The sequence below is a fragment of the Macaca mulatta genome, chromosome 13 (genome assembly GCF_049350105.2).
Source record: "Macaca mulatta isolate MMU2019108-1 chromosome 13, T2T-MMU8v2.0, whole genome shotgun sequence".
Lineage (NCBI taxonomy): Eukaryota > Metazoa > Chordata > Mammalia > Primates > Cercopithecidae > Macaca > Macaca mulatta.
The window spans coordinates 101,436,511-101,455,425 of record NC_133418.1 but is presented as its reverse complement, the minus strand read 5'-3'; the positions used below and the strand labels follow the sequence as shown (position 1 = coordinate 101,455,425).

General features: G+C 51.3%; 1 protein-coding gene and 1 long non-coding RNA gene across 4 annotated transcripts in view; both read left to right on the top strand.

Annotated features, from left to right (window-relative positions):
- KLHL29 (kelch like family member 29) overlaps positions 1-18,915 on the top strand; it is a 327,580-nt gene that overhangs the window by 196,730 nt on the left and 111,935 nt on the right. The window lies entirely within an intron of this gene.
- On the top strand, positions 207-7,916 carry LOC144333901 (uncharacterized). The gene is made up of 2 exons (XR_013403034.1): positions 207-841; positions 5,932-7,916. It is a non-coding gene; the product is annotated as an uncharacterized LOC144333901 (long non-coding RNA).

Below are 18,915 nucleotides of genomic sequence, written 5' to 3'. Positions count from 1 at the left end.
GCTTTGGGAGGCCAAGGCAGGCAGATCACGAGGTCAGGAGATCAAGACCATTCTGGCCAACATGGTGAAACCTCGTCTCTACTAAAAATACAAAAAATTAGCTTGGCGTGGTGGCACACACCTGTAGTGCCAGCTGCTCGGGAGGCTGAGGTGGGAGGATTGCTTGAACCCAGGAGGCGGAGGTTGCAGTGAGCCGAGATCGTGCCATTGCACTCCAGCCTGGTGACAGAGCAACACTCCATCTCAAAAAAGAAAAAAAATTCTAGCCCATTACTAAGCAAACGATAAGTGTCCAATAAATGCTGGTGATCGTAGTGAAATACAAATTTTGTCTTAAGAATAAATTCCTGGAGGCTCATTTTTTTTTTTAAGAAATGGACTCACATCCGAGAAAATAAGGAGTGTAGCATTTAAACAATGACATCTTGCTGGTTTCTTCTGGGAGGAAGATATTTGTCTGTTCTTCTGAGGAAGTCAGACACCCCTTGCACCGTGGCACAGCTCGAGTACACTGCGGCATCTCCATGTATATGATTGGTCCTCCCTTCTGGTCCCCACTCCCCACCCTGCCTGCCTTCCCACCATTCTGAACATCACATGGATTCTCTTTCATGTATTCATTCAACAAACACTCATGCTTTGTTAACTTAGGAGGTTCTGTGGCTCAGCTGGTTGAGGATGAACTTCTGGGAAGGCAGCTTCCCTAATGTCAATGACTCCACTTGTGATACAGGGTGCGCTGAGTCCCAGGCAGTGACTCCTGATCCACCTTCCACTGTGGCCACACACACCTGGTACTGCATTGTGCTGGGGCTTTTTAAAAACTTTTAGGCTGGAGGCAGTGGCTCACGCCTATAATCCCAGCACTTTGGGAGGCCAAGGTGGGCGGATCACCTGAGGTCAGGACTTTGAGATCAGCCTGCCTAACATGGTGAAACCCCGTCTCTACTAAAAATACAAAAAAAATTAGCCGGGCGTGGTGATGCGTACCTGTAATCCCAGGTAGTTGGGAGGCTGAGGCAGGAGAATCACTTGAACCTGGGAGGTGGAGGTTGCCGTGAGCCGAGACCACGCCATTGCACTCCAGCAACAAGAACGAAACTCTGCCTCAAAAAAAATAAAAATAAAAAATAAAAAAAACATTTATTTGAGGTTCAGGGCTCGTTGTGCCGTTTTTAAGTGCTGGTGTTCACCTTCCAAGCTCCACCTTTGAAAAACTCTCCCACAAGACATCCACTGATCTAGTGGGTTGCATTCTGATTACCTGGAGGGTAGCTTGTCCTCCAGCCTTCTCCATCCAAGTCCAACCCTCTGGCTGCTCCAGCTTTGTGGCCTCAGACGCCATGCCAGGGTCTAGGAGCAAAGGCAGTGCTCAGGGGCAAAATGGCTCCTATCAGCCTCACGCCTGTAGTGACTCCCAGCGCCAACAGTTTTCTCATCAGGGCAGGCCACAAAATGAAGAAGAAAAATCTTTTTCGAATGGAAAAATAGGGCTGCTGCTGTGTTATGGTGGTGTGCTTTATGGTTTTCAAACATTTTAATTAGTTTCATTTTTTAATATAAATGCACCCTGATGTTTTGTGCAGGAAGGGCTCCGTTCTTAAAATCTCAGAAATAAAGTAGGAAAATGACAGATTGGCTATTAAAGCGTCACACTCAGATGTGTTATTATTATTATTGTTATTTAACATTTCTGAACGCCAACACTGAGCCAGGAGTGGGGGTGGAGGATGGGGGTGCTGAGAAGATCTGGAGACCCTATGACTCAGGGTGGTGGTGTCAGGGGTCCCCGGGGGCTTGGCGGTTGCTTTCTCAGCCACCTGAGATTGTTCTGCCCCTCCAGGAACTTCACAAGATGCCAGTCATCTGGTTTATAGGCTGAAGAGACAACTGGGTGGCCTAGGCTTTGTCTTCCAACCCTGTTCTTGGCTTACCTGTGAGCTTGCTACAATTTCCCAGTTCCACTCCCCATCACATCCAGGTAGGGATTTAAGCTATATTTTAGGGTGGTAAGGTGGGCCATTTCTAAAGGAACCCATCTCTTCTTGAAAGCATTCAAATTGATGAGAAAGCAGAATTTTACTTTCAGGGCACTCCCCATGTAGTAGGTTAAATAGCGCCCCACCCCCAGCCAAATACATGTCCACCCAGCATCTCTAAATGTGACCTTGTTTGGAAATAGGGTCTTTGCAGAGGTAACTAAGGTAAGGCTCAAGATGAGCCCATCTAGATTGGGGTGGGCCCTAAATCCAATGACGGATGTCTATATAAGAGAACAGGGGGAGATTTGACAACACAGAGAAGGCCACGTGAAGACGGAGCAGAGAGGAATGATGCCACCACAAAGCAAGGAATGCCTGGAGCCACCAGAACTGGAAGAGGCAAAGGACCCTCCCCTGGAGCATCCAGAGGGGCTGTGGCCCTGCTGACAGCTTCACTTCAGACTTCAGACCTCCAGAACGGTGCGAAGGGACCTTTCTGTCCTGTAAACCACCCACTGTGTGGTCGTTTGTCGCTGCAGCCCCAGAAGAATCATACATCCCGTGGACACCCCATGGAAGTGTCTCTTCCTAGCATCTCCTTCAAGAAGGTCCATCTGAGTGGGGCTGGATTTTTGCAGAAGATGCTCTTGATGCTGTGAGTTTAATCCAGGAGCAGCGGGCTGACCTGCTGACCTCGTCTCTGCTGGGTTGAAATGAAACTCCATCACACCTTCTTCCTCGGTGTCGAAAAATGTTTCTACAAGCTTCCTAATGACCACCTGCCTGCTTCCTATAACATATGGACTCCAATTTGGAAAAGTTTCAAAGGGCAATTAAAGCGAGAAGCTCTGGTACTCCCACATCCCTCTCAGAAGGGAAGGCGCTGGGTGCATCGTTTACGTGCAGTGGTGTCTCCAAGGAGGGGCAGACGTGTGAGTGGGATCAGACGCTCATTGTGGCCTCCATTTAAAAGGAGCCGACATCGGGACTCTTATGTAGCTGGAGTAAGAAGATGGAAACAGACGTGCTGTACTGGTTATTCCCCTCGCAGAAAGCTCTTGATCAGACTCAGAGAGCATCAGGGAAATACTTTAAATCAAAAAACCGCATAAGCCAAATAAAAGCTCTGAGCCCCAACCACTCCCCTCTTCTCACAGACTTTAATTCAGAAGAAAATTCTCTTTGCTGCCATCTCTGCTCCTCTTTATCTCACTGTAATTGAAAGGAGAAAAAGTGGGCAGATTCATGGACTGGGACACTCCTTCCTGTTAAGGTCTGTGCTTTGACTGTGTTGTTGCCAGCAGGTCATTTTATAGAATTCCAGGAAGGAACGGCTTCCAGTGATCCACGGTGGGCCTTCTAGAAACAGAAGGCCTCCACAAACCCACACACCTGCCTGGAGGAAACTGAACCCAAATGTCAGCCAAGGCTTATGGGCCTATTTTAGAAGACAAGCGATCCCCAGGCAGGCTCCAGCCGGCCTCCTGGGTCTGTGCCGTGTTCTTCTCCAGCTGCTCCCCTGGGCCTGGGTATGAAATTAGATGGCAGCCCACTGTTTACCCAGCTGTTGCTGGTGCCCAGAGCCCATACCAGGGCAGGCGGCAGTGCTGCTCAAAGGATATTTGTTCTTTAACCGACCAGGGACTGGGGGCAGAGCTGTGTGCCCTGCTCCTGGAAACAGGCACCCTCCTCCGAGCTTCGCCCTCTGGGGATTAGAACAGCAGAAACTCTGAGACTCGGGAGGATCCAAATTTGGAAAGTGTTGGCTCTGCCCAGCGGTGTTCGTGCTGGTAATTTACGTCTTGGAAGTGATTTAATAACTTGAGTTTAATTTCTTTGGAGAAATATGGCAACAGCCTGAGCTCATCACGTCCTTCCAAGCCTTTGGCGACATTGTAATCCCAAACTGGCAGTGCTGGAGAAAGTGCCTAGACTTACTCTGGGCACAGAGGCTGGGGCAGGGGGGGCGGTGCCCATGAGGGACAGAGGAAGTCAAGGGGCACAGCACTTGGTCTAGGAAGTTTTATTCAGCCTTTATTTTATTTTATTTATTATTGTTTCTTGTTTTGAGACAGAGTCTTGCTATGTTGCCCAGGCCGGAGTGCAATGGCACGATTTCGGCTCTCTGCAACCTCCGCCTCCAGGGTTCAAGTGATTCTCCCACATCAGCCTCCTAACTGGGATTACAGGTGCACGCCACCACACCTGGCTAATTTTTGTATTTTTAATAGAGATGAGGTTTCACCACATTGGCCGGGCTAGTCTCAAACACCTGATCTCAGGTGATCCACCTGCCTCAGCCTCCCAAAGTGCTGGGATTACAGGTATGAGCCACTGCAGCCAGCCTACTCAGCCTTTAAAACAAGGAGATTATGCAGAAGACACAGATGGTAGCACCAGACCCCAAGAGCAGGAAACGGCCGTCAGAGCGGGTACACACCCGAGTAGGCTGAATGATCAGGCTCCGTCGGCCTAATCTGCAAGTGACTGCTCCCCAAGAAACCACGCCTGTAAAGGTTAGGACAGCTCTCCCACGTGCTCGGCAACATGGCAGCTGAAATCGGTATAAGAAAGGAGATGGATTACAGGAGGAGGAATCCGTTACTGAAAGATTCTTGGAGTCTAGCGGCGATAGCTGCAGCTCACTGCTAACTGGGAGATTTATGTGACAAGATTATCGATGGTATTAAGACATTTAGAAGAGAGGATTATACCTACTCCTGGGTCAGTTCTGTGCCACCAGGCCCTGTTCTGGCCAGCGTGTTAACAGATGGACTGCCGGCTGCACGAAGGTGAAGCTAAACATTTGCAGAGTCACGAGAAGAGGGGAGGCTCAGATGATGAGTTCATTGCTGGGTGGCTAAGTTCAAATCCAAGGGAAGGATCTGGTTTTGGGTCTCTGCCAAATCCTAGGAAAGCTCTATTTTCACCTCCTCCTTTTCTGCTCCCCAAGCTCCCCACCACCATGCCCACCCCTGCCAGCCTGCCCGGATTTTTGGCTTGGTGAACTCCCTCACCAAGGGGAAGGGACCCGTATGTAACTAGAAGCAGGAGGGCGGTGTCAGAGGCTCTGAGGGGTGATAGGAAGGAAACAGTGCCAAGCCCACCAGTCACCCTCCCAGAAATGAACTTCTAAGCAATAGCAGACTCTCCTCCAGAGAAGGAGAAACACTTTATTCGCTTTACCACCAGGGAGAGTTTAAAATTAGACCAGGCAAAGCTCAGGAGGATATGCCGTTGGGAGCAGTTCTGGTGGCCTTTGGAAGGGTTGGCTGGGATGTGGCTTTTTTCATTCCCGATGTTTAAGCCTAGCCTGGAGCCAGGACTATGCAGAACAAGAGCACACAGAAGGCCTCTGGGGAGGCTTAACTATCTAGGGACACCCCTCAGCCCTGTCTCAGGAATTGTTGCAGAACCCTTGAAGTTGTAAGCAGAGCTTAAATGGAGTGTGACCTCCGAAAATGCTACTTAAAAAACTTGTGGTAAGCTATACATAACATAAAAGTTGTCATTTTAAAGTGTACAATTCAGGGGCGTTTCGTACGTTCCCAAGGCTGTGGGACCATCACCACTATCTAGTTCCGGAATGTCTTTATCACCCCAACAGGGATCCCCATACCCATTAAGCAGCCTCCCCCCATTCCCTCTATCTAAAAGCATTATTTTATTTTATTATTATTATTTTTTGAGACGGACTCTTGTTGTCCAGGCTGGAGTGCAATGGCATAGTCTTGGCTCACTGCAACCTCCATGTCCTGGGTTCAAGCAATCCTCCTGCCTCAGCCTCCAAGTAGCTGGGATTACAGGCACCTGCCACCATGCCCGGCTAATTTTTGTATTTTTTAGTAGAGATGGGGTTTCACCATATTGGTCAGGCTGGTCTTGAACTCCTGACCTCAGGTGATCCATCTGCCTGGGCCTCCCAAAGTGCTGGGATTACAGGCATGAGCCACCGCGCCCAGCCAGCATTACTTTTTAAAGTAAGGGTCAGGGGATGACCTCAGGAAACGTCCATTTAGCTGATATAGGGGAGGGAGAAACCCTTGTGCTTGAGCTGAGCCCCTCCTTGGTGCCCCTCAGCCTCGAGAGGGCTGCTGCCCCTCTCCCTTGGCACACACCACATTGTAGTTAGTTGTCTAAATTCTCTCTCTTTCCCCTACGGGCACTGCCAGCGTCTGATTCCTCTCTGTGACCTCAGCTCCTAAAACAGCAGGGAGTACCTCGCAAGCCTCAGCGACATTCGTTGGCCGGAAGGATATAAAAACCAGTCATCCAGTAGCTGGTGTGCTCCGTCTTATTGTTGGGGGATGTAACTCTTTGTCCCAGAGTTGTCATACTTTTGATCCCTGCACAGAAAGAAGCAAACCCAGAGTAGGAAGAACAGGCCTTTCATGTTGCTCCTTTTAATTAGACGCCCTGTTAAATTGCAGCAATTTTGCACTGTGGTTCCCTCTCAGCATGTCGAGAAGCTCTGAAGAAGCTCTTAACCAGGAAAGCCAGGAGTTCATTTTATTCTTTTCCTCCTTATTTTCTTCCAAAGGCCAATTTACTTTTTTTTTTAGACGTTTTGCTTTTCGCCAGTGCTGTTCGTTGATATTTGTGTATATAACAATGCTCCTTTCATAAAGGAGGTGAGTGTGGTGGAGCGGAATCCTCAGGGCCCCCCACTAATCACTTTTGATGGAGTAAGACTTGGAGAATCAATGATTTTGCCTTAGAGTAGGAGGAAATTTGCTGTTCTCAAGCCCTCTTACATGGAAATATAAGCCACCAGGAGAGCCCAGCCTCCCCCGGGCTACCCAAGTCCCCCCTCCACTGCCTGGCAGGAGCTGGAAAGATCAAAGGGACAGATGACAGTGCTTGGCGCCCATTTGTCACTCCATTGGAGGGAACCAGTTGCAGTGTTAACAGTCAGGCCTGGTCCCATGTTTCATGAATATTTGAGAATGTTTGCTGGCAGAATTCTAACTGCGCTGTGTCCTCCACGGCGTACGTGTCACCCATATTCCAGAGCCTAATCGGAGCTCTGGGGGACGGAAGCACCACTTCTCCATTAGATTCCTTTATTATCCTAAAACATGCCTGCTAAGCGGTTCCGTGTCTGGGGTCTAAAGCCCGTGTGGTCCTTCTCATTCTTGCTCCTCCAAGAATCCTAACGCATAGGCAGGGAAAGTGTTTTATTTTTATGGACTAATAATTTAGAGGCTAGGGAAGGAATGGCCTTGTGTGCTGGCCTCGATGCAACAATTTTTCTCATGTGCCTTCCAGCCTGTTCATCTGTGGCGTTTGTTTCTGAAAAGTCCTCTCACCTGCCCTCTGCTCACACCAACCCCACCTGTCTTCTAATCCCATCCACGGCCCTCACCTCCCTCATCCTCTGTAACCTCTGACAATTCTGGATGGCCTGGTCCCCACCATGTACTCTGGGCTTGCCGCTGCCCCTATGAGTAGCCTGATGACCCTGCATGTGCCCCTGGGGTGGTGGCAGGGCCTGCTCCTCCTCCTGGCCTCCCTGCCACCCAGCCCAGCATGAAGCCGAACATGGAGTGGGCCCCAGGAGAGAGGCTGAGTTGGTATGGCCAGGACTCTCCCTTGGCCCAGTGGGAAGGTGCACCTGCCCACTTGGGAGCAGGCCTCAGCACCTCTCACCAGTTTCAGGTCGCCTCCTCTCAACAGCAGCTAAGCCAGAGCTCCGAGGGCTGCTCCCCACCCACCCTCAGCCTCCCAGGCCTCCCCTTACCCACCTGGGCCCTGGAGACGCATACTTCAGCCACAGGCGAGTCTGTTTCCCTTCCACGGGGTTTTCTCCACACCACGGCAGTGATACCTCTGGGCTTCTCTCCCTGGCCCCTGTCCCAAGGAGCCCAGATCCAGTGTGGTGCTTCTCAGACTGTGGTCTGAGGCCTCCTGCTTGTAGAACAGGCAGATTCCCAGACATCGCCTCTTCCCCAACCAAAGTTTATTGATTCTGAGTCTCTAGGGCTGTGGCCTAGATTTGCATTTTTAGCAATCTCCCTCGGGACTTTTTATGCACTGAGATTTGAGCCCAGGGTTGTTCTAGGCCGTACCGGCAGGTGGACTGGAGGCCACGGAGAAGAGGCAGAGTGAAATTGTGCTGGGCCTGGCTTGGAGCACCCACCAGCCCCCAGAGGACACATCTCACCTGGAGCTCTCCGGTTAAGCCTGCCGAGAGCGAGGCGCCAGGAGGCTATCTCCACACTCTCAGACACCAGCTGTACCCAAAGATTGATGGTTTCAGACACCGGGCCTCCCGGCCGCATCCTCACTGCCTCACTCACGCGTCACACCATAGCTCTTGGTTTATGTGTTTGTCTCCTGGTTACACGTGTGTTCCTCAAGGCCCAGGATGCGTCTTATTCATTCTTCTCTCCACCCGCCCACTGGGGTTTGATATGTTGAAGTTGCTCAATAAATGTCTGTTGAATTTAATATAATCAAATGGCTGAATTGAGGCAGAGATGAGCCAGGCAGCGTTTGTGCCCCATCCCTGGGCTTGCGCCTTGCCTGCAGGAATGGAGAAAGGCCTGGCCTGCCTACACCTCCCCTGGTGAAGGAAATATTGATTTTGCTGTTTGTTTTGCAAGGAAGCTGTCCCCACTGGGACAGCCAGATCTAGAGCACATGAAATGGAAACTGAAGAAGGCAGGGCTCTTGCAGCTGGTCTATTAATAGGGCGGCCTGGGTGTGTCCAGGCAGAGGCAGCCCTGGGCCTGTGGGGCACCCTTGGAGCTGTGGCCTTGGGGACCAGGGTTATCCTGGAATCCTGCCACCCACCCACCTCGGTTTAGCTCCACTCCACACTGCTGTGGAGATGTGAAACGTGGCAAAGTCATTTGCAGGTTGCCTTTTCAGTGGGAGCCAAGTTGAGCAGCCTTGGCCCCAGGACCCCAGAGAAGATCTCCTGCCACCCCTGTTGGTTGGAACACAAGGGTCAGCAGACAGAAAGCCCATTTGGGACCTGCAGAGAAGTAGGCTTTTCCTCTCTGCCTCAGGGGAAAGTTTGAGTTGAGCAAACAGTCCACCTCAGCAGCCATCTGGATGTTACATGGTCCAGAAGCTAAATCCAGCACTCTCGTTACTCAGAACAATTCTCTGAGGAGCCTTCCCAAAATTTGGAACTCAGTGACCTTTAAAGGGGGTGCTAGATCTGTAAGCACAGGGTAGGTGAGGCTGCCATGTACAGCTGTACAAGCTGTGCACTGAACAACTGTCAACATCTATTCTGGGTCCTGCCATATTATGATAACTTGCAAAGGCACACAGCTGGCATCCTGGGAGAGTCCAGCCAGCCCTTCCAAAGGGAGGCTGCCTAAAGACCAGGAAATGGAGTAGCCAACTGAGCTGGAAGGCCTAGTGTTCAGACCCCTCACTTTGGACAAAAGCAGAGGGCTAGAGAGGGAAGAGAGATGTTCAAGGTCACACAGCATCTATGGAAGAGCCAACTGCGAGGCTGGGCTCCCTGGCCCCAAGCCCGCTCCTGCCTCTTGCCGGATACTCTCCGTTGTATTTTCTTTTTCTGTTGTATTGCTCTGATACTCTCCCTGCCCTGGGACCAGGAAGGGATACAGCTTTGAAGGAAGCACACATTCTGGAGTTTTTGGTTTTTTGCCTCTGCCTAAGCGGTGTTCTAGCTTCTGGTTTTTCTCGAAGGCCCTCGGTCGGGCAGGCCCTTCTCCCTACTGTTTGTTCCGGCTCAGGCCCATATGTTTTGTCCATTTCACTCTCCACTTCCTGCTCTCCCCAGATTGTTTCTTGTAGGTTTTATTTTTGCATCTGCCCCTGCCAAAGTATGTGGGTTGGCGTTGAAGACCTGAACACTCTGGGAGCCTTTGGAGCAAGTATGGATTTATTCCGTTCAGGCAGCGGACGCCCTGCCCAGGCCCTGGTTCTGCTCCAGACCTGTGCGAGGCCCCGGGCATGGCCCAGTGCATGCTAAAATCCCCGCCACACAGAGGCTGCGGATCCGTCCCCGAACTTCAGGGGCAGCTTCTGAAGTCCAGGCCACGTAGAGCCAGGGTCCCCAGCACCCTTCTGGAACCCAATCCCTTCCACGGCCCAGGCCCCAAGCAAGGCTGGGAGAGTGCACTGTGAGTCAACAGCAGACCAAGTGGTCTTTATTCAGGGGCGATGACAGCCAGAGGCCCGCATCCATTCATTCACTACATACATAAGTGTTTATTTAGGATTTATTGTGTGCCTGTGCTGAAGTGAGAGTCTCTGATCGCCACGAACATCCCTGCCGCTGGGAGCTCGCGTGCTAATGGTTGAAAACAGATGACAAAATAAGTCAGGAAATCTCAGATGGGCTAACGACACCCCGAGGAATAAAGCAGGAAAAGAAGTCCCAGAGTGCCAGGTCGGAAGGTGGGGAGCGTGCGACTTTAAACGGCACATTTAGGGGACTCTGAGCAAAGACCTGGCAAGGTGAGGGGCAGCCACCTGGGTATCTGGACAAGCATGTTGAGGCCAGGGGTGTAAAGGAGCAACGGCCCTGAGGGAGGGGTGAGGAACAGACAGGAGGCCGGTGCCCTTGGGGCAATTTAGCTGCATCCCTCTGGCTGCCTTGCAGACTGAACAGGACAAGGAATGAGCCTGGACACAGTCCGCAGGCTCGTGTGTCCTGTCCCATCCCAGGCCAGCCCTGTCTGTGCTCCCGAGCTGCACGACAGCAGCTTCCTGGGCCGAGTCTTGGGCGTCCACAGCACTTCAGACTCACTTCTTCCCCCACGTGACTCTTCCCATCTCAGCCTCCCCCTGGGTTTCCTGATGTGGATCCCACAATCCAACTCCCATGTTCCCACCCACGTGTCCCTGACTCCTCCTGCACCTTACCCCCCTCCAGCCAGTGACTACTCTAGGTTCGTCCATTCTGTTGTTAAACCTGTCCACCGTCGATCCCGTCACTGCATCTGCTCAGCCACCGTGCTGGCCAAGGTCCTCGCCCAGTCTCCCCTGGACCGCTGTAAAGCCTCCCATGGGTCTCCCAGCATTCCATCCTGCCCCTCCAGCCTGCCCTCTCCACCCTCCAGAGACCCCCGTCCACAATCAAGATAGAACTCGCCTTTCTCGTGGCGTTCCAGCCTCATCTGCTGCCCCCCCACCTGCCCCTCAGGGCTGCCCCCTGGGAGTGGCGCACATTCCCATGCTGCCCATTTCAGCCTTTGCCCTCACTCCTTCCTCTTTCTTCATCTCCAGAAACCTGGTCCTAACCATCTCTTCCCTGAAGTCTTTCTTGTCAAGCCCGTTTAGCCTTGGAGCAGCTCCCCTTGGGACTGCCAAACAAGCATCTGCCATGACTGGGGAGCACAGAAGGTTTTCAGCAAACGTTTGTTGAATGAGTGAATGATGGGCTTTTCCTGAGCACCTACTGGAAGCACGCTGCACCCACTCACTGCTGTGGAAAGAAAGAAATTAGAGACCCTCTGGAGAGGGGCCCATCCTCATCAGTGGATGGCAGTCCCAGCTGGCCTGCGGAGCAGTGGCATTCACAAAGGGAGCCAGCCAAGGGCGCAGGAGCATGTCAGAAGCACAGCAGGCTGCATGACCCCAGCTCCAGGGCCCCATTAGTCCTGAGGGTGCTGATTCCTATCCTGAGCCCCTGGTTGCCCACCCAAAGCTCCGGGCCACTCTGACCCTAAGACCCAGGAGTCCTGGAAGCTGAGCCCCGCTGTCTCTGAGCTCTGCTTCCTGGAGCTGTCATTTGTGTCCTGGGGCAGCTGCTCGGGAACATACTGACCTGGGGGAACCAAGCAGGGACCTAGCAGTTGAGCTGCCCAGAGAGAGGCCCAGGGTCCACGTGGCCGCAGGCCAGGGGCCTCTCCAGGAGCACAGAGACGTGTGCAGGCCCTGCCAGGCCGGCTGCGGCCTGGGTTTCCTCTGAAGTCAGCCCTGCTTTGGGGTCACATGGAATTTGTAGTGGGAAGGAAGAATCCATCCTCTTTCCGTAGTAGACATGACAGGGTTGTGGCTTATCTGCCCAAAAGAGAGGGAAGAACTGAGAGCTTGCAATGCCCTTGCTCCTTCTCAGGGACAGCCAAGAGGACATGATTCTTTATGAATCTGTTGGAGCAAACAGACTGTCTCCTGGCCCCCAAAGGGGAATGGGAGTCCCCGTGACCTTCTGCAGGTAAGCTGGTGTCCCCTCCCTGCAGGCACGTTGGTCCAGGAGCTTTACGCTTGACCCGAAAGTCTTTCTTGGGAGATTTTCACCATTTGGTTATGCAGGTCTTTAAGACTTCCCAGCTACCCCACTGGTCTTCTCAGGGCTTCATTGTTCTCTGCTCAAGCCCTGTGGTTTGTGTCCACCATGGAGTCACGTGGAAATTAGCAAGCAGGAGCAGGTGGGGATATCGACGTCCTAGATGAGTTGGAGCAGAGTAGAGTTGTCCTTTGGAAAGGGGGCTGCCCCTGCTTCCGGGAGTCCTTGGGCTGGAGGTTGTCAAGCAGGCTGGAGAAACAACATCTTCGTCACCAGGGTGCCTCCTCTGGTGGCTTGTTGACTGTCCAGGACTTCCAGTGTGATCCTGAGGCTCAAAAATGAAGAAAATCAGTCACTGATCCCAATGTTTTCTTTACTAACCCTGTGGATACTTGGGAGCGTTCAGACACTGGAGGGTGTGCGTTGGATTTTTCCCATGCTGTCCTGTGTGGAAGAGTGGGGGTGGTCATACAAGAAGGGTGAAAACAGGGCCTGCGTGAATAGATGCACAGCCCTTCTACTCTCCCCAAGCCCAGTCTCCAGGCCCGTGTGTCTAATAGATGCTTCTATTCAGTGCATCTGTTTGGTGCTGGCGCTTCTGGGTCCCCTTGGACAGCAGAATGTATGGGGGTCCCACTTTCCTGTGGGGTGGTTCCTCTCACCACTCCTTTGGGGCAGTGGTGAGGGGAAGAAGTGATGGAAGGACGTCAGACCCCTTGGGGAACGTAGCGTCAGGACCAGGGTGGTCCAGGGAGCCTGCTCCCATCTACTATGCCTTGACCCCTAAAACTCAGCGTGAAATGCAGCATCTGCACCTCGGAAAGGCCTCCCAGGGGCTGCTCTTACAGTTTCGGTATCTCAGCCTGCACAACTCCAAGGCAGTGAATTCTAAGGGAGGACCCTCATTTTACACATAAGAGGTGGGAGGACCAGGGCACCTTTTGGCCAGGCATGTCGCTTACATGCTCCTTGTCCACAAGCTTTTCCTTCAGAGCCCCTCCCTCCCTGATTACACAGAGCACTGGCCTGGGAGAAGGGTCTGATCATTTCCCGGCCACGTCTTCTCTGTGAGCCCTTGTGCCTCAGTGTCCCTACCTGTCAAACAGGAATAACCGTGTCTTCCTCGTCCACTTCACAAGGTAGTTGTGAGACTGAAATTAAAGGCTGGGTGTGGCAGCCCTTGGAGGAAGGGATTTAATGAAAAGGGTGTCTAGGAGTTGATTATACAGCAGAGGTGGGAAGGTTCTGGTTTCTCTGCCTGGCGCGTTACCCTGTGGTTTACCAGACTGGCCTTATTTGGGAGCGCTCCGGGGAGCCACCGGCTTCATGGAACATGCAGCGATTTGATGGTAAAGCCGGGCACTGGGAGGTGGAGGTGTCACCATCTGGAACCAATTCGCGTTTTCCTGAAGTCTGAGGCTGCCCGCAGACTTCCTGGCCGGCTCCTCCGGGCCCTGGAATGGCTCCCACCTGGACCCAAGACCAGGGACATTTCGTTCCTCCTGGATTGGTCAAATCCCAGACACTCAAGAGCTCACCCCCAGCCAACACCAGTGCCCTTCTTCGCTGACTTCTTTTCACCGTGTTTCTGTAAACACATTAAAAATGGCCTTCCTGCGTTTCAGTTCTCCGCCTCTCCTGCTGTTTTCTCTGTCTCCTGATTTCAGCCTCCAGGATTGAAATTCTTTCTCCTGGTCTCCATGAGGAATTGGTGAAACAGAAAAAGCAGGAAATTAATGTCCCAGCCTCCAGGCTCCACACAGCATTAGATGGAATTAAAGTAGAATAATGAGTCAATGCACACACAACTCTGTTGTTCTTTGATTTTTCCTTTCAAAATTCATGTAGTGAACACTGCTCCCATTCTACATCATCTTGGGCTGAGAGACGCACTAGTGTCCTGAATGAATTTACATACCAAATGGGTTTTAATTTTATATTTTTGCTTAAGGTCAGGACATTTATTTATTATCATTATTTATTACTGAAGCACGAGTGGTTTTAATTATTTTAGTGTTCCTCCTACAAAGCAGGATAGCTGCTAGCTACGGACCATTTTCCGTTTCCGCTCACATAAATAATATAGTTTTTAATTTCATGAAGATTTAGCATTCGTCTGCTTTGTAAATTAAAGTCATCGTTTACCACAACAGAGATGGAGTGTTTGGAATGTCTGGGTGGACTTCTCTGTCAGTTTCTGGAGGATCACTTTTCCTAACTTTGATTTCCTGATGCAGGTGCCCAGAAAGAGGCACCCACAGAGGGCCTGGGAAGGGAAGGGGCTGTGGGGTGTGGAAAGGAGAGGGGAAGGAACCCTTCTTTCCTGCAACGTCATTTGCCTTTCCATGTATTATTCTATCTCATTTCTCCCACAAAACCCTACCAAAGCCAGCATTTTTGTCTCTATTTTATGGATAAGGAAACTGAGGTCCCAGCATGTTAACTAACTTGCCCAAGGTCACTCAAATCCAAGTGACAGGTTCAAATGCTGATATTCCTGACCCAAGGCATAGCCCTTTGTTCTCCTACCTGCCCTCTCTGTGCCAAGGCTTGGGAAGGTGGGCAGGTGTCTCTACACAGGCCTGGATCTGGACGCTGGCAGAGGTGCAGTCAGCGGTAGAAGGATGAGAGATGGACGCAGAGAAGGAGTGGGCAGGAAGGGTGGCAGGCAGCGGGCACTGCCAGGCTGTGGTGTGACTGTGTGGATGCAAGTAGAGGGGAGCAGTGTCCTGGTCACTTGGGGGGCAGAGGACGTGACCTCCTAGGAGGCAGTGTCCCCAACACACAGCCAGGGGACTCCGTCTGGACACCCTAGAGCCACCAAATCTTGCAGACTCTCCTCTGCAGGTCCTTCTCCATCCCTTCCCACGCTCTCTCTCCACTGGGATCCCAGCTGTCCCAGGGTGGTTGCCAGGCCAGTGAATTGTGAGCTCCCTAGCGCAAGGAGCCTGCCCCTTCCGGACACTGTGACTCTCTGTCTGTAAATCACTCTCCTGCATCCCCGTCCCATCCCCAGCTATCCCTGGGCCGGCCTCTTCCTCAGAAGCATTCCAGAAGGTTTTCACACTCCCCGTGGTTTGTCAGGAGGACACCGTTTTGTGGCATTGGGTCCACGTTTGCTGCCAGCATAGCCTCTGGAATGCACAGGCTGCTTGGGGTTGCCATGGAGAAGCTGGGTCCGTTGGTGGTTTGAACTGAGCCGCATACAATAGAGGACCCTCGGCAGCCAGCTGGATGGGCAGGCCTGGGGCGGGGCGGGGCAGCAGCCTCGCACCCTGCTGCCATCTGCTTTGACCCTGCCAGGCAGCTGCAGCCCTATCCCTTAGGGTTGTTGGCAGATTAAAAACGTAATGGATTTAAATCATGCCCATCTCATTTTGCAAGGGTTTTCTTGAGTTCTCCTCCAGGCTCCAGCTACCAGTCTGCCCCTATGAGTCTCTGTCTCCAAGCAGAGGTCTTGGTGTCCTGGTGGCTGCATCCCAGGGGAGAGGAAGGAACCCGTTTCATAAGCGCACTCACGTTGGAGCAGAACAGAGTCGCTAGGAGGCTCGCTGTGATTTATCAGGGGCCATGCCACATTGTCCTTGCGCACAACGTGGCTTAAGTCTAAACAGAAAATAGACCTCACGCTGAGTCATCCTTCTCCATCATGGAAGATGAGATTGTGCTGGCGGGAACACATCGTGTCTGGGGACGCACGCTGCCGTCGTGGGAATGTTCCTCTTTAGCACGCCTTTAATCCCTCTCCTGCGAGCGTCTCCCTCTAAAACGAGGGCGATAGGAAGACTCCGACGCTGGGGCAGAGCCGTCTCTTACACACAACGGCGAAATTATTTTCTTCATCTCAGAAACAGGCTCCCCCAGGAGGACATAAATAAATAAGAGATTCCTGGTACATACTTTACCCATTTTTCAGATTTTCTTCCTTCTTACTCATGGAACTAATGTAAGTGCTACTTCTGGAGTGGTCCCAGCCAGATAGGTGCCTAGGGATACAGGAAAGCTCAGGGCTGCGTTTAGAATCAAACAGAGCTAATGGTGAAGTCTCTTCCCGCTGAAAAGAGAAGCAAAATACTTCTCAGCGCTGGATCGCTTGCTGCTTTATATAGAGGGCTCTGCTTTGGGGGGACGAGCTGTCTCTGAAACCCAGACCCACATATTTTTAAAGTCTTCAGGGAAGGCTGTCTTTTAAAAAGGTGCAATTAGGCAGGCATTTGCTTATCGTTTTTCCAATATAATAGGTGGAGAGATTGAGGTCACATCTCTGGGAAGAGTCTGGTGAGGGCACTGTTTCCTCTGGGCCAGGTTGCAGACTTGCTGCGTGTCTGTTCACCCCTCTCTCTCTCTCTCTCTCTCTCTCTCTCTCTCTCTCTTTATATATATATATATATATGGTTTTTTTTCCAAGTCAGAGTCTCGCTGTGTCACCCAGGCTGGAGTGCAGTGGCGCGATCTTGGCTCACTGCAACCTCTGCCTCCCAGGTTCAAGCGATTCTCCTGCCTCAGCCTCCCAAGTAGCTGGGATTATAGGCATGCGCCACCATGCTTAGCTAACTTTTGTATTTTTAGTAGCGATGGGGTTTCACAGTGTCGGCCAGACTGGTCTTGAACTCCTGGCCTCAAGTGATCTGCCCACCTTGGCCTCGCAAAGTGATGGGATTACAGGCGTGAGCCACGGCGCCCAGCCCTGTTCACCCATCTCTAAAATGAGTCTCTGTAAGGTTCCTTCCAGCCCTGACATGCTCTCAGTCTAGAGAAGGAGATGGGGAGCTCTTGTAGGTTCTTCTGCAGAAAAGATGCGTCTTCCTGGTCTCCATCCCCGACCTATGGTCTTTCCGCAACCCTGCCCATTCATGGCCTCTGGGCTGGTCCCCCTCACTCCTCCATCTCAGTGGGAGAGATGCACAGGATGCCTCTGGAGCTGGTGCCACGAGTAAGGCCTCTTCCCATGCAGGGAGCACTTGGTTCTGCAGGGCTTGGAGGCATCCGAAAGTCAGTGAGAGATGAGGCTGGGTCGCTCTGAAGTTCAAGGGTTTGGAAACGGTGTCCTGGGTACAAATAATAACCAGCCTGAGTACCTAAGAGGTTGGTAATAAGAGGCACAGTAATAATGCCTGGCATTTATTAAATCTTTACTACCTGCCAGGCATGAGTAAGTGCCTTGCACACATTTTGCATCAAATCCTGTAGGGCAGGTATTATCATCCCTATTTTAAGATGAAAAAACCGAGGGTTAGGGAAGTTCATTTACCAAGATCGTTTGCAAAGTAAGTGACCTTGCAGGAAGTTGAAGTCAGGTCCATCTGACTTCAGGACAGAGTGGAAGAGTTTAACATCCTTGTGTTTGCCTCAAGCAAAAAGGAAAATTCAGATGACGTTCATTGTACTGCATGTGCGCACAGTCACATATACGCTGTGCACAAGCACATACATGCCTGCCCTGGCTGTTCCCTGCCAGTCACGTTCCCTGGTGCACAGTGCCTGCTACAGCCATGGACAGCTGTGCGGAAGTCATCACTACACGGTCACAAAAAGAGTTGATCACCTCTCTCCAAGGACTGATCACAAATTCACAAGCACAGTGGGGTCTGCCGCAGAGAAGACTTCCAGGCTGCTCATCCAGAGCACCTGTCTGCAGCCCGTGGTGGCCCAGGGCAGGGCGTTAGTGGAGTCCAAGGCTCCCTGTGTTTTGCTTATGACTGCGAGTGTTCATCATGCGTGGCCCCTGGGCTGTCTTTCTTCCAATAATGGGATGCAGCCTGATAGCGCCGAGCGGCTAGCATTGAGATTAGGCTGGAGGGTCTAGAACTGCAGTGTCTGTGTCCCCCAAATCACAGGGGTGGACCTCTTCAGGCCCAGAAGGCTGGGGGTAGAGCGGTGTGGGCAAGGGAAAGCCAGGCTTGGCCTGGAGCCCCATGGAGCTGCCATCCCCCAGCCCAGCTTGCATGAAAGAAGGGTCATGGGAAACTCCAGGATTCCCATCCCAGGCATTCTTTCCTATTTAAGGAGTATTTTTTACTTAAGCAGCCACTTTGGAGCAGACAGGGGCAAAAGAAGTAGAAAATGTTGGGTTTCTCAGCCTCAGAGGATGATGAAGATAAATGCGTATCCCACAGAATCATCTGACGCCGGCGGCAAGGACTCTGGGCTGAGCTCCAAGATGTGGGTTCAAGGCCCGTGTTGCCCCCAGCCTTGCCTAAGTTCTTGGCGTGCCCTGGTCCCTGTTTCTTCATTTATCAAGTAGGGAAAGTAAAACAGCCCTGACAAATCAATGTAGAAAATGTCAAGGAGCTCTCCCAATGAGGAAACCAGGGCTTTTCTCATCCGTAATAACAAGAAGAAAAATTATAGAAGGAAACGTCTGTTTATTTAGTCATCTTTTCAGTTATCATTGACTCCTAAAGTAGTGAAATATCTTTGAATAGGTATTTTAAAAATATATACCTAATCTAATGAAATATAATTTTCTATATTGCATTCTATATAAATATTTCTATATTTAATAATTTATCATATTATGACATGTAAATATTTACATATATAAATATTTATATACTTTAGTCCATGTGTGTACATATACACAGACACAGACACATATGCATATGTATTTTGGAAAAGTCAGAACAAGAAGAATTATAAATGAAGATATTGGCATTCTTAATAGCATGCATAGTTGTTTTCCTCCAGCATTTTCTGTTCCGTGGATAGGGAGTG